General features: G+C 46.3%; 1 protein-coding gene across 6 annotated transcripts in view; it reads right to left on the reverse strand.

Annotated features, from left to right (window-relative positions):
• The window catches only part of LRRC3B (leucine rich repeat containing 3B), a 66,268-nt gene extending 50,866 nt beyond the window's left edge, over window positions 1-15,402 (reverse strand). For 2 of the 6 annotated variants that reach the window (XM_083578278.1, XM_083578275.1), the window contains exon 1: window positions 15,229-15,402. The gene's annotated coding sequence lies outside the window, so the exon portion shown is untranslated. Of the gene's footprint in view, window positions 1-13,267; window positions 15,162-15,228 lie in introns of those variants that run through there. The other 4 variants (XM_083578279.1, XM_083578280.1, XM_083578276.1 and 1 more) reach the window with 4 other exon arrangements.
• Between the last annotated feature and the right edge of the window lie 917 nt (window positions 15,403-16,319).

A 16,319-nucleotide genomic window follows, 5' to 3' on the forward strand; every position in this document is an offset into this window, starting at 1 on the left:
TTCCCATTTTGACTCTCTGGCACTCTATCTGCATAACCTAGCAATTCCAAAATATACACGCGCTTTTAATCTCGCAAGATTGAATGTATTGCCCTCGGCTGTACTTGAGGGACAATTCCAACAAATTCCACACGAAAAACACTTACGTCCCTGTGGAGATGGAAGTACCGAATCGGTGGCGCATGCCCTTCTGGCTTGTACTCTTTATAAAGACTTGAGGAATGAGATTATCACCCCTCTTTTATTGTCCATTCTGGGTCACCCAACCACTGCCATGGTGTCCTTTCTCTTGGCAGATCAAGATGAGCAGGTGACAGCAAAGGTTGCAAGGTTTTTAGATGGGGCAATTAGAACAAGATCCACTATTTGACTATTGAGTCAAAACCCTAAAATGTATTTTATATAATTGACTTTTTGTTTCTATTATTTGTATACTGTATTGTTGTTTTATTGCTATGGCCGATGGCTGATGCAAATAAAAATCCATTCACTCATTCATGTTCAGATTGTTCAGATTGAGGGCCACATTTCCTTGAGGCAAACCTTGCAGGGACCGCATGCTGTTGATGGGAAGAGCCAGTGTCAAAATTGGGGCAGAACAATGGGCACATTTATTCAGCAATATAGTGGAGGGGGGACAGGGGGACCATGGCCCCGGGTGCAAAATTCTGAGGTGGCACAACCAGGTGCCCCCATGCAGGCACTGACTTCCACAGCAATCCCCACCCCACCTAAGCAAAGGCAGCAGAGCAGCTCAGGCCCACGGTGAGCAGGCACAGATGGGGGTAAGCAAGGGGCAACCCCAGCATGGCCCAGCCTGCTGCTCCTCTCTGCAGACGCTGGGTGGATTCACTTGCCAAAGGCCGCATTGGCCGGTTGGGCTCCCTTGGCTCTGGTGGCAGGGTGTGTGTGCTCAGGCGGCGTTGGCAGCTTGCCTGCCTCGGACACTGGCAGCCAATGCTACACCACTGCATCTATTATCTATTAAACTGGCCTCAACCTTTTCTGCCGTGGCCCCGGCCTGGTGGAACGCTCTCTCACAAGAGACCAGGGCCTTACAAGATTTGACATTCTTCTGCAGGGCCTGGAAGATGGAGATGTTCTGCCAGGCCTTTGGTCAGGGTTCAGTCTGACTCATTTTCTCTTGGTATAAGAACAAGCACGAAGTAGGTTTCCCAGCCTGCTCACAGGTCCTTATAGTTTCAGTGGAAACAGCTGGTCCTAGCGAGTATTAACAGCTTTCAATTTTAACCTGAGGATTGTCATTTGTTCAGTTTTAACTTTAATTTTAATTTACTTGAATTAATTTTGGGATCCATTTTAATTGATTGATTGATTGATTGATTGTTTTTATGCATGTTGTATTATTTATATGATGTTAGCCGCTCTGAGCCCGGCTCCGGCCGGGGAGGGCGGGGTACAAATAAAATAATAATAATAATAATAATAATAATAATAATCTTTCTACAGTAGGATACATTCCCACCATGCTTTCTACAGATATATACACACACTGCAAGCAAGAGGCATTATTAAGCTCAATGTTCCATTCCAGACAGGCAAGAGAACTTCAAGTCGAGTGCAGAGCACAATTGAGGAGTGCTACCTGGAAAGGTGATGTGGCCTAGGGAGAGGCCTGAGGGACAGATAAAGCAGTTTGAAGGGCCACTTCTAAGCCTTGGGCCTGAGGCTCTCCACCCCTGTATAAGAGCTCTCCTGGTTCAAGCATGCGCATAAGCAGGACTTTTCCCCCCCAACCAGAACTAGCTGGAACTCAGTTCTGGCACCTCTCAGGTGGGCGCCATTGCCATTCTAAGAGAATGAGGGAGATGTTTGTTGTGAGTTCCTCATCAACCTGGATGACGTTCTACTCTCTGTATTCCTTCATTGTGAGTTCCGGCACCTCTTTTTCTAGGACAACAGCACTGTGTATGGGCTTAAAACACCTATCAACGCATTTCCTCATTTTTAGATGCATCCCTTAAACAAGCATGTGGTCCATCAAGCTACCTGAGGGCCTCCTTAATCCTTCTGCTTTGCTGAACACCTAGAACTACAAAAATGAGACAGCTGTCAAGGTGGCAGGCCACCATGCAAGGCTGGTGGGTTGGATTCAGTTTTCTTGCTGGAGAGCACTATTGCAGTGTCATTTTGTGTGTCCTCACCCAAGCACCTTACTCAAAAAGCTGCATTTTGCCCAGGAAGACAAATACTTGTGAGGACCTAGCAAACTAGGAGAAGGTGTATTTGAAAGTTTCCTGTCAAATCCCTCTACTGAAATTGGAGAGGCCAGGGGGTCTGGTTTTTACAATGGCTCCCAGTACGTTTCCGAGCACAATTCAAACTGTTGATGCTGACCTTTAAAGCCCTAAATGGCCTTGGCCCAGTATATCTGAAAGAGCGTCTCCACCTCCATTGTTCTACCTGGACACTTAGGTCTAGCACCAAGGGCCTTCTGGCAGTTCCCTCACTGCGAGAATCCAAGTTACAGGAGGCAGAGGGCCTTCTTGGTAGTGGCACCCGCCCTGTGGAATGCCCTCCCACCAGATGTCAAAGAGAACAACAACTACCAGACTTTTAGAAGACATCTGAAGGCAGCCCTGTTTACGGAAGCTTTTAATGTTTGATGCATTACTGTATTTTAATATTTTGCTGGAAGCCGCCCAGAGTGGCTGGGGAAGCCCAGCCAGATGGGTGGGGTATAAATAAATTATGATTATGATTATTTTCGTTGCCATGCAAGTCAGATGAAGTAATGCAGGTACTGGGCCTGTACTTGGAGGAAGAAATGGGCTGGATGAGGGCTAATAAACTGAGGCTGAATCCCAATGGGATAGATGGAGCTGCATTCCTATTGAAAGAGCAGGTGTATAGACTAGGGGTACTCCTTGATCCAGGCTTGTCACTAGATGCTCAGGTCGCTTCCAAAGTACAGAGTGCCATTGCACCAGCTGTGACTGACTCACCAGCTATGGCCATTTGTAGACTGAGATAACCTAGCCACAATGACGCATGCTATGATAACCTCCTGCTTGGCTTACTAAGATGCACCTTACACATTGGAAATGGTCTGGAAGCTACAGTTATTGGAGAACACAGCTGCCAGAACGTTGACTGGAGGAGTTAGCAGGGATCATGACACTGATTCTGAAAGATATACAGTGGCTTCCTATTCATTTAAGACACTGACAAACAAGTTAGGATCCAGATATACGAAGGAACGCATCTCCCTGTATCAGCCTTCCCAGGTCCTTTGCTTTGCCCTACCACAGTGGATATACACCAGGCAGTGACACATTGTAGGGTTTACTCTGTGGTGGCATCCTGACTAAGGAATTCTCCCCCATTCCATTCCTAGAAGCATGAGTGGAGTCAACACCTAGGTTTTCTCCTGTTGCCCAAATGCCCAATCTGTTTCACTGGTTTCTGCCACGATTCTGGGTGTTTGTATGCATGAACTTTAAATGCTGTGTTTTTAACCTGCATTTAACTTAAAATTGTTTAGGGAAGTTTTTGATGTTTGGAGTTTTATTCTGTTTTTAATGTTCTGTTGAAAGCCACCCAGAGTGGCTAGGGAAACCCAGCCAGATGGGCAGGGTAGAAAGAAAAAGCTGTTATTGTTGTTCTTGCTGCTGCTGTTTCAATTATGTTGCAACCAATCCTAGGATCACTTTGAGAAGCATAAGCTAAAGAAGATACTTAAGAAACAAGCAAACATTAGCAGGAAACATCCTGAAATGCTTAATGACCAGCATTCCTCCAGTTCCTAATCTAGTAAAAGCCACACTTTATCACCTATTGATTAGCTATGAAGAGCCCTGAAATCTCTAGTATGTTTTATAAAGGTAAAGGGACCCCTGACCATTAGGTCCAGTCGTGGCCGACTCTGGGGTTGCGGTGCTCATCTCGCTTTATTGGCCGAGGGAGCCGGAGTGCAGCTTCCGGGTCATGTGGCCAGCGGTACCTATTTATCTACTTGCACTTTGACATGTTTTCGAACTGCCAGGTTGGCAGGAGCTGGGACCGAGCAACGGGAGCTCACCCCGCTGCGGGGATTTGAACCGCCGACCTTCTGATTAGCAAGTCCTAGGCTCTGTGGTTTAACCCACAGCACCCCTAACTTAACTCCACCTAAAGCCTAGACGCTCCCTCTGTTAAGCAGGAGGAAGAAAATCACCTCCCCTTTCTGTATCTAGAAATCAACACGGCATGATCGCCCTACTCTTTGGTGAGTCTTTGTCATCAAAGCTATACAGTGGTACCTCAGGTTACATTCGCTTCAAGTTACATACGCTTCAGGTTACAGACTCCGCTAACCCAGAAATAGTGCTTCAGGTTAAGAACTTTACTTCAGGATGAGAACAGAAATCGTGCTCCGGCAGCGCAGCGGCAGCAGGAGGCCCCATTAGCTAAAGTGGTGCTTCAGGTTAAGAACAGTTTCAGGTTAAGAACGGACCTCCGGAAAGAATTAAGTACTTAACCCGAGGTACCACTGTAGTTGGGTCTCTCTCAGACCCCAAGATTCCCCTTAGATATCCCCAGAGAAACTCTACAAGGCAGCACAAGTGATTTGATGTCAGAAGCAGTTTTATATTTCTTTGATGGGTGCCTGGTCTTTCATCTCCGAAACCTTGAAGTCCCGGTGTTCCCAACAAAGGATCTTGCTGGAATAAACTCAGCTTGGCTTAATCAGGAGTCCTGGCTTTGGTGCTCTTTTTCTGCACTGCCATTCCAGCGGACTCCGTCCAGGAAAGCCTTGCCATAGCCAATGACAGTCTACTCTTTTTTACTTTCTCTTTTGGAGCTTAGCCTAATGTGAATAGTTCCTGCACTGGACAGAGCATATAAAGGTACAACCCTCATTTTCTCTTGATGGATTTTCAGTTTCTATGCAATACCCCCCAAAAAAAATCCAGTTTCCCCCTGTAGCCTCTGTGGCTAAATACAGCATCACTTTTCCTTCTTTTCTTTCCCTCTTATCCCCAAAACAGCCTCCACAGTCAACTATCCAGAGTCAACTATCACACTGGAATTTTGCTATTCTCTCCCAATAATCAGTCAGTCAATCAATCAATCAATCATGTCATTTGTATGCCATATCAATAGCAAATTATTATAATCAGTGCTATTTTTATAGAAAAAATAGGTGCCAGAGCTCACCATGAACTTATCTCTTGTTCTCTTAGAATGGTACCTGAGAGATGCCAGAGCTGAGCTCCAGTAAGCTCCAGCTGAAAAAAAGCCCTGATTATTATTATGCTGCTTTTCCAAAGTTAAAACCTTGCTCAAGGCAGCTTAAAACATATAAACAATTATATAATTACAAAGGTAGCAAAAGTAGTCATTAACAATAAACAAAATATCACAACCAAATCAAACCATTTCCACATAAAACGTAAGATCCAAAACAAAAATACATAAAACACACAAAAAATCAGCAACAGCAACAAACCTACTCCCACCAAAACCCCAGCCCAAGACTCTGTTCAGCAGTCTCTGCTTTTGTAGCTGGAGTCAGTCAAGGCTGCCTTCCCAGGCCAGATGGGAAAAGGCCTGTAAGGCAGGGAGCAGGTCTTCTAGGACTCACAGCACAGTCCTTTTCCAAGAGTTCATTTCTAGAAAAGCTCTGATGTTATTTCAGTCGGTCCTTTACAAGGGAACTCCACTACCTTGACTAAACAATCAAAAGTTACTTGCACTTCACTCCTGCGTATTTGGCAAATGCGTAATATCTGGGCCAGCAATGCCTGATATAAGCAGCCTGTCTTCCAGCAGAACAGAGCCAGGGTTGCAGTGGAAAATAATTCCCCTAGAACATTTACACTAAATTCCACCCCGTTTTTTTGGTTTTGTTTTCCATAAGGGCTTCATCCTTGAACACAGAGCCATAGTCCATATAGAGAGTGACACATGTCAAGGCAAGGGTAGTAACAGTTTGGTGGGTCCTTACATTTTACAAGCTTTCCACACGTGGAGTAAGCTTGAGACTAGAGCAGGGAGAAGCAACATTTAAACCACATGGTCCCTCCTCCCTACCCACCTATTTTTGCGTACCTTGGTTTGAAACCCCAGGGCTTCCCCCTTGCTGCAAAAGTCTCTGCCCTTTGCGGCTGTCCTCAATCAACATACATAAATTAAATAAAACGTGGCTGTGTTCTATGTCACTGTTAAAAATACACATGCCGCTTGCTGGGCAGGGTGACCACCAGCCAGCAGCAATATGACTTGATCCACAATAGCAGAACATGCCGTCATTCTGCCACAGCGTGACTGAAGGGTAAGCCATCTGTTAAGAAGCGCGGTGCAACAGGAATACATCTTGTAACATTCACATTGGTGTTTAAGATCTTTCTTTTTAAGTGTTGGGGCGCAAGTCTGCCTAGAAGCCACTGCCTTTGACCCAGAAGCTTTGCGTTTTAATTGCAAGTGCATAAAAACTGATAAGTTGTATAGGAAACAGAGGTGATTGCTCTACAAGCTCCAGAGCTGAGCCTGGGCACTAAAGGCAGAAACTAAGGCACAAAAGCAGGCTGAATTCTCCTCTTCCTTGGCGAGGGACTCCAGAAAGTCAGAAACACTTTGAGGCTTTCTTGTTACCCTGTTGTCTGGAATTTCTCCTTCAATAAAAAGAACGAATGTGCATACTAAGGTCTCCAAAGCAGTGCACCACACAGCAGTAAAAAAAAAAGTAATATCTCATAAGATTGTGCAATTTCTAATAAATCCAATATTGGGGGAAACAGGTCTCTTGGCTCTGTCTTAGCATATCTACCAATGTGACACAGATTCTCCCGTCTTTCATTTGCGAGTTCTGCAGCTTCGAATACTCCAGCCACTACTCTGAAATCCTCAAATATCAATTTATCTACCTATTTATTTACCCTCCTGTTGCCAGAATATTGCTCATGGCTGTTCCTTTTTTTACTTGATTTTAGCAGAAGCCTACCTGGGGCCCGATCTAAGGAAGGATAATTAAGCAAAACAATTGACTGCAAGCACAGGACCCCAAGGGAAAGGTACTTAACTATGATGGCTAGTCCTCCGATTGCTACTGTGACTTCTTAGCCACAATACATAAATGCCACATTTTCCCCCTTTTCTTCTTACCTAGCCAAGCATTTACTTAATCCTCCTTTTGCCCATCTTTCATACATCCCCCCTTTACCCTTTTCAAATAATCTCTATCCTGAAAGCAGAACGAGTATTGGTAGATGTCATTTTGCCCACTACTCCCTTGGTAGGGAGACTCAATGGTTTGCAGTTGTCAGCGGCAGGCCTTGGTAATACAGTGTCCTGTGCAAGGCCAAAATTTGATACACACACCCCATAGCCCTTGGGGTGCCTCCCCAAAGTCACTTTGCGAAGGAGGCGTGAGGCTCTGGCAGCATCCTAGAGCCCTCCTTCCTCCTTCCTAAAGCTGGGAAAGCTTTGGGATGGAGGTGGGAGGACTCTAGGACCCTGCCAGAGCCCTCATGCCTCCTTCCTGCTTACTAGGCTACGGGTAGGATGTCAGGGAACTGGTCATACTCCCCTAAATCGGCCTCTGGAGTTGTGATCACTCTGTGCGGGGAGGGGAAGGAATGTAGCACACCAGCAGAGCATCTGCTTTGCATGCAGAAGGCCTCAACTTTCATCCCCAGCATCTCCAGGGAGCCTGGGAAAGATTCCACACTGTAATTGTAGAAGGTAAAGGTAAAGGTAAAGGTAAAGGGACCTCTGACCATTAGGTCCAGTCGTAACTGACTCTGGGGTTGCGGTGCTCATCTCACTTTACTGGCCGAGGGAGCCGGCGTACAGCCTCCGGGTCATGTGGCCAGGATGACTAAGCCACTTCTGGTGAACCAGAGCAGCGCACGGAAACGCCGTTTACCTTCCCGCCGGAGCAGTACCTATTTATCTACTTGCACTTTGACGTGCTTTCGAACTGCTAGGTTGGCAGGAGCAGAGACCAAGCAACGGGAGCTCTCCCCGTTGCAGGGATTCGAACCTCCAACCTTCTGATCGGCAAGTCCTAGGCTCTGTGGTTTAACCGACAGTGCCACCCGCATCCCAGAATTGTAGAAAGCCACTGCCAAACAGTGTAGACCACTGGTTTTCAACTGGTGGGTTGGGACCCACTAAGCGAGTTGCAACGGAAGCACTGCCACCATGCAAATATTAAGAAATGGGTCCCCAAAGGCATGCTTGGATTAAAGGCGGGTCTGAAAAGGTTGAAGATACCTGGTGTCCATTTACTGAGCAAAATGGACCAATGAGTGACTAAGCATAAGGCACTTTCATATTTTCTATGAATGAGACATGCCTTCACAATCGTACTCATGACACAGAGCCATCATAATGTGAAGAATGGAAATATTATCCTTCTGGAGAGGTAGAAGCCAAAAATATGAGGTCCCACCCTATCATTCCAACGCTGTCCCTGTTCAACCAAATACAGACGCCTGTGGTGCAGCTCAGCCCATAGAACTGCACTGGCCAGAATTAGAAACAACCATTGTATGCTCTGAACATTGGCATTTTCCCCCCTTAGTCGTTGATGATAACAAGCTTTTGGCTTGACAACTCTCTAAATCAAGACCTGGAATCAAATACTGTATCAGGAAATATGATCAGGAAAAAGATGCTTTTCACATCGGCTAGTGTTCCCAAATAACTGAAAGCTTAAATTCAAACAGGATGCAGCTTAAAATATATTTCAGTAAGGACTGGATGAACAAAGAATTTCCCTGAACAAAAGCAGGCCCAAGTTGTGCTTGTCGAGAGCTGTACTTGTCCAAGCTTTGAGGCAGTATTTTAACATCAATTTTTATTTGTAGGTAAACACACACACACACACACACTCATATATGTAGTCACAAATGACTGACCCTCAGAAGTATTTTTAATTTATTCTCTCTGTGTATTTTCTCTTAATACGAGGGGGGGGGCAATTCAAAGTTTGTCCACGATTTGCTGTGTGCAGGGGTCTTCCCTGCCAAACAGATGGTGCTGTCAGCTCTGACAGGACTTTTCACCGGTGGGATAATGGGAGGGAGGATGACTGAAAATCAGTGGCTTCCTCCCAAAACAGGTGGCTACAGTGCTGGGGAGGGTGAACCAGGATTTATATCTTGTTGCTATTTTAACTAAATGTGAAGAATGGCATAATTGAAAAGTCTGGATCCACTGAAAGCCACAGGCATCCGCAAAACGGTTCCCAATGATTCAGCAAAATTGCACCACCAGGAGCAATAGGTTACGCCCAGACGAAAGGCTAAAATTCTATACCCGGGCAATCCTTTCCCACTTACCTGGAAGCAATTCCCATGTGTGATAATTATTTGAGCATTGGTGTCAATGGGAACTAAGTGCCACTAACTTAGGGATCCAACCCTATGTATTTTTCAAGCATAAAATGTTTCCGTTAATGTTGCATCATTGTGAACATGCAAAGCTTAAATCACTGAGTGATATGGAACTCTGTAACAAGGGCCTCATTGGTAAGTGGTTGCCTAAGGAGAGCACTGTTTTCATTAAGAGGAAGCACATTTATCTACACAGAAATAAATGTCTATGAGGCCCTACCTCTTGCTGACACACACTGTACAGAGCCAAATTATAATGCCCATGAAGCAACAGCTGTCTGCTCCGAAATAAATATGATCAGACTTGAACTACTGTTTGCTGTTTTCATTCCTCCATTGAGACAGCTCCAACCAGACATTCTAAATCCATCACAGAGTGGGGAGGAGACTGCTAGCTCAATCCCTCAACCAACTTCACCATCATCCTTCCTGACTCAGAGGCAAATGTCTGCAGACCAAATGCCTGGTCTTGTGTAGGTTCGCCACAAGATTTAGAACCATGAAGGATCAATGTGATGGATGCTTTAAACTGGTCCCCAGAACACCCAATTAGGTGAACACAAACGTATTTCCTCATCAGATTAGAGCAAATGACTTCTTGCCTTACCAAAGCTTTCAAAATGCATTTGCTAAATAAATTCCAGTGCTTTAGAAAACGTCTTGTACGGTTTTTAAATCACTTGCTGGAAATTCTAGAAACTTCATTGAATTCAGTTGATATTCTGTAGGGCCTCTACCATTTTAAAAATTCACACGACCAATTCCCCCTTTTCTTTTTATGGATAAAACTCCAAGCCCAGTGAAATATGTGGAAATATTCTTATTGTTCTGGTCTCTAGAATCAAGGAAATCAGACAAAGGGATACACAAATATTTCAAAAGTGGCATTTAACCACTATAGTGTTATTCTTCCCCTTTCCCCATACTGCAGTTTGACAACAACAACAAAACCGGCTTCTCAAAAGGGTCTAATCCTGACAAAGCTATATGATTTAAGTATACGTTTGACTCTCCCACTGAAACCAATGGGACTGAAAAATACTTCACTTGGTTGGATCATGCCTTCATTTTTTCAAACACTAGCCTTGTTCACAAATAATCTTGAGCTATAAACTATGGTTTATAGCATGAATGATCTCCAAGCAACCCACAAATGATAGCCAAGGTTTGTTCTTGTTTGGGGAAAACAAACTACGAGCCCAGGGTTTACATGCCATGCTAAGTCAAACCATGGCTTAGTTCCCTCCAGTGCAGCAGCAACATAGGAGTAGCAAAGTGGTTGAGATTTTCCAAATGTGCACAAGCATGCTTGCTTGTTCACACTAGGCCAAAGTTTGACTTAGTATTATGTGCAAACTGAGCCAGTATCTTTTTGATATGCATGGCAAGTTGCTATATTCTTCATTTTTTGGTCAAGTAACTAAACTCATCAAGGCCAAGGAAATTTCCCCATAAATAAGGCAAAGCAGACTTATGTGATTGCAAAAGTAGGCAAACTACATTAAATATGAATTAGTATGCTACCCTTTTTTAGTGTCAAATGGAAATGTGATCATCTTTAATTTTTCAGTAGTTTCCAATATTTTGTCTTCAGATGAGAAAGGACTGAAATTTTCACTTGGCTTCTGTTCACCTTCAAATCGCTGCTGGCATGCTAATAAAGCTTCTGAGATTCTTGAGGGTATTGGCTTAGGACTGTTAACCTGGGATCCTTAGTTGCTGATTGAGTTAATCAGCAATACACCTCACTAATAATTTCAGGTTATTAATGCACCAACATGAGGCTTGCACGGAGGAAAACACTCCACCAGAGTTTGCACAGAACAAATAACGATCCTGTTGTTGTTCATACAATTGCTTATCCTGGGTTAAAAGAGCAGGAAGTCAACAGTTCCTGACTATGTGATTTCACAACTCACTTTATCTTCCAGTTCATCCCTTGAGTGCGTAAACAAACCAAGAGCTAAAGTGAATTAATGGCTTGTGATCCCAGGATAAATGATCACATAAACAAGCCCTCCATTACAGATGGCCTTGCTTTCCAAAGCTGTTTCAGATGCTTCCCATTTGAGCGACTTGCAGTACAATCTATAATGATTATATTATATTATTTATTTATTTATACCCCAACTGTTTGCTTGACAGATCTACTCAGAAGCACATCTTATTGAGTTCAATAGGCTTTACTCTCAGGTAAGCAGTTACAGCTTTAGCTTGGTTCAATATACAATGACAAGCACAAAAGATACAAACTGGCCCAAGACACTTCACGCTTTTGAGCCAACTCCCTGTTTAAAGCACTACAAACTCCAAACCCATCTTTATCTTACTCCATCTTAAATCACAGTTCATCATCTGAATATTTACTTATTTCTTGCAGTTAAGGTTAGATTTGAGGCCTTTTTTAAAGCACTATGAAGAGAAACTCCTGACCCATCCCATCTTCGTCTGAATATATCCATACTTCATTTGAATCCAAGCTCATCAGATAAATACATGCTTATTTCATTTATTGCAATTAAATCTTTATTTCCATTGCCTTCTCCTTCTGGCACAACATGTGACTTACTAGTAATCATCTTTCTCAACATCAAAAAGCTACAATTATGATTTCTGCAGTCTCACTCGGAAAATAGATCACTCAAGGCCCAAACAGCACAAAATGTTAAATGTCTCCCGAGAGGTAGAAGTTCTTAGCAACTTAAAGGCAATGGAAATTTAGGCTGTAGCTGGTGTGTTTTTTTTTTCTGCTGGAAGACAAACAGAATATTACTCATTGTTTTCAGAGGTCAGAAGGACCAAGTCCAACTTTAATTCTGAGTGTAAGCCCATAGCCTCTCGAGGTCAGTGGCAAAGCTCCCATTCACATTTAGGAACCTGGATTTCACCCTTTACAGTATATCATTACTCTTTTAAGAGAAGATCTTGGATTCTGTAAGCAAAACAAAACCCAGCAAACTTATTTGAACACATATTTTGCTATCAATTATTTGAAGCAACAAGGAATGCAGAATTGGTCCAAATATTCCTCCAATTATTCTGGCTGTACTAAACTGGATCTAATATAGAAATATCAGAAACTGATATTGTACTGGTCATGGCTGAAGTAGGGGAGAGTCAGTTTATAAAACAGGTTTCATATTCTGGTCTTTGTCAACAAACCACACACTTATTCACATCTGTAATTTACAGTCCAGTAATGGAAGTCAAAAGCAAAAGTTAAGTATGCAAACCGTCCTGTATCCCATCACAACACATTTCCAAGATTCAAGTTCTCAACAGGCCACAACATACACTACACAAGGTATGGAAATGTTACAATATCACCAGAATTTGTTCTGCATCAAGTTTTCGGTTTAATGTTTTCCTTTTGTGGGATCATATACTTTCATTTGTATTTTAAAACAGGTTCCTGCTACCTCTTGTGTGGTATTTCAAATTTTATTTTACATTGCCCTATTTCTTACGTAGTTTGCTGGACCAAACACTGGACCAAAGCACACATTTCATTTGGCACAGCTTAGCTGTGTGCCAATATAATCAATATACCAAGGGTGGGGAGTTTGAGCCACATACATAGCAATGCATACGCACAGAGAGAGCCAGTTCCTACTTGCTGAGAACCTCTACTATGCACAGCCACAGAATTTCTCTCCTAAGTGCCACATTTTAAGGTCATGACCACAGTGTCCCAGCCAGGGCTTGCCACTATATCACCCATTTCTGATCTGATACAAACTCCCCACCCTTCCTCCTCTACTACAGGCGTCACCAACCAAGGGAAGAAGGGGATAGTAGGGGAACTGAACAAATTTTAAGAAAAAGGGGGGACACACACCACACCTTACCCCCCTCCCCGCGTATGAAAGTGAAGTTGGGAGAGGGTGGGGGGACCCGAGGGACAGGGGATTCGAGCGCCTTACCGAGTGCAGCGGGGTGACTCAGGCGGCGTGGAAGGCGAGGCGCAGGCGGGCATGGAGAGCTGCAGCTTTGCCGAGCCTTTTTGCGCCTCACCTGGGAGTCGCTGCTGCTGCTGCTACCGCAGCCCGGATCACAGACCTGGCTGCCATTTGTTGCGCGCCTTCCCGGGGACGACGCAAGCGAGGCATTGGAGGGAGGCAGAGAGAGAGAGATCCTTTCCTCCCCACGATCCCTGAGGAGAGTCCGCTCCGTAGCAACCGATCCGGATTAGAAGGGTTTTCCCCGCTGGTTTTTGGGTCTCCCCCACCACCAGCCTTTTTTTTCAGTGTGGCCAAATCCCAAGGCAACGCGAGGCGCTCCCCGCCGGCTGCTCGCTCGCTCTTCGCCTCATGGTGCGCGGCGCTGGCCAGCCGGAGGGCACGTCCCGATCGCCCGATCGCTTTCCCCGAGCGCCCCCCGAATGCTGATCAGCGGCGGCGGCGGCCCCAGCAGCTCGGCGGCGTCCTGCAAACCCGGGCGTGGCAAACCGAGCAGAGCAGCGCCTTGCAAGAGACAGGAGCACATGCACGACTTCGATTCGCTCTGCGGAGCCGTGGGGAGGTTGCGGGAAAGGGGTGGGATCGAGTGGACTCGATCGCCTCGTGCTCTACAGGTGCTGCCGCCTAGGAGATCGAGGGGGGGCTCCTACACTGGGCAGCCAGCCCCCCTCCCCAGCCATGGGGGGCTTTTTGCCCTTGGCAGGGAGGGCGCTTTGGAGACGCGATCGGGGAGATGACTTGCTTTGGGCGGGCCAGATCCCCCCTCCCCCAGCTCCACGGCCGCGAGTGTTTCTTGGGACGTGCAGCCGGAGAGTCACGGACTCCGGGTGTCTGGCGCGATCCCCGCCCTCGCCTTGCTCCTGGGAGCCTGGGTGCGAAAGAGGCGAGGCCGTTGTGCCGCTTCCTGAATGGGCACCTGATCTCTCCAGGTCCCTCTACCTCTCCTCCTCCTCCAGCCCGGGAAAGGGTTCTCGATCTCGGGCAGCGATCTCTTCTCTTCCACCCTGGCATGTCAATCCATGACCCGCCCGCCGATCGGCCGCGCTCTCTTCTCCGAGATCACGTCCTCTGCCATGTACTCCGCGGTTACTCCTGGTTTACTCAATCTGTGCAGCTCCGTTTTCATTCCAGGCACCCCGGGGGAGGCGAGGGGGAGGTGGGTGGGTGGAAGGATCTCCTCGGAAGTAAAGAGACTTGCTGCTGGGGTTGGGCGTCCGACCCACTTCCCCCTGCACCTGCTAAGGCCAACCTCCCGCGCCCCCCCAAAAAACTCCTGCTCCTGTTGCACTTGCAGCCTTGTCATTCAGGGACACCCCTCCACCCCACCCCACGGTCCCCTCTGGCTGTAGGTCCCCGGGGAAAATACTAGGAGCTGCCCACCGAACTATGGAATCGGTACCAGCCAAAAAATGTGGATTTAGCAGCCTCATTTCCCAATGATGCAGCTTTATCGAGGCTCAGATCCATGCCGGTTTAAAAACGGGAGTTGTTGGGGTGGGTGGGGGGAGGGGAGGAAATGGGGGGGGGATTTGCCGCCGGATGGGAGAATTCGGTTCCGTGGCGGTGGCGCCTCGTGCGCAATCCTTTGGGCACCGGATTAAACCCGCGCGCATCATGCCCAAGCGCACTGCGCCCGAAGCTTCCCTTCGCGTTTTTCCATTTTTATCAACTTTAAAAGGCGTGTTGTTACGGTGCTGGGGGAGGCGGGGAGGGGACGACGCCTAGGCAACGACGCCGTTGAGTCCTTGCCTGCCACAGATTCCAATCCGCTTGTCTATATAATGCATTCAGAGGCGTCAGGCTCCCCCCAACCCCGACCCCCCCCGCCAGCCCTTCCCTGGGAATCAATGGTCGCCATGGGGCGGCGGAGAGAGCGCGCCAATCCCGGGCAGGAAATGCAACAGGCGGCGGCGGCGGCGGCTTACCTTCCTTTGCCCAAATCTTGCGCCTGCCCGCCTGACCATATAAGCAGAAGAGAAGGAGTGGGCGCTTTTTTTTCTCTTCCCCTTCCAGAGGGAAGAAAGGCTACTCGAGGACGGATCCCGCTCGCTTCTGCCTGCCGAAAGGAGCAGCTCCGAGGTTCTCGTGGGGCCAAAAGAGGCTCTGCCTTCGAGTGGCTGAAAACCAAAAACCCGCCACGAGGGAGAGCTAGAGGAAGGGCTTAAGCGGGGTATAAGGCCCGGCTTGGGGGTCACCATTTCTAGGACAAATAGGGTCTAAAGTCTCCCTCTTCGCTTCTGCGTAGCATTATTACCTCGGGCGTATGTAATTAATTAATTAATTAATTAATTTTTTATTTCTACTTTTCAGATACAGTGGTACCTTGGTTCCCAAACTTAATCCGTTCTGGAATTCCGTTCCAAAACCAAAGCGTTCCAAAACCAAGGTGTGCTTTCCCATAGAAAGTAATGCAAAACGGATTAATCCGTTCCAGGCTTTAAAAAACAACAACCCCTAAAACAGCAATTTGACATGAATTCTACTATCTAATGAGACCATCGATCCATAAAACGAAAGCAATGATCAATGTACTGTACTATAAAATAAATAAGACAGTATTGCAGATGATGAAAATTATTTTTCCGCCCCTTACATGCACTGATGGTAGTCATTGTTTGGATGGGGGGGGGGGCTTTTATCTCTTTCTGCAGTCACACAATCAGTCAATCAGTAGCTGTACTGGGTTCCAGTAGCTGTACTGGGTTCCAGAGAGCCAGTGTGGTGTAGTGGTTAAGAGCGATAGACTCGTAATCTGGGGAACTGGGTTCACGTCTCCGCTCCTCCACATGCAGCTGCTGGGCGACCTTGGGCCAGTCACACTTCTCTGAAGTCTCTCAGCCCCACTCACCTCACAGAGTGTTTGTTGTGGGGGAGGAAGGGAAAGAAGAATGTTAGCTGCTTTGAGACTCCTTCGGGAAGTGATAAAGCAGGATATCAAATCCAAACTCCTCTTCTTCCACACAGTCACAAAAACAAGTCATAAAAACAAAGTCACAAGTGAGTCCCATAAAACAAA

This window comes from Podarcis filfolensis (assembly GCF_964270895.1).
Source record: "Podarcis filfolensis genome assembly, chromosome: 12".
In the NCBI taxonomy this organism is placed as follows: domain Eukaryota; kingdom Metazoa; phylum Chordata; class Lepidosauria; order Squamata; family Lacertidae; genus Podarcis; species Podarcis filfolensis.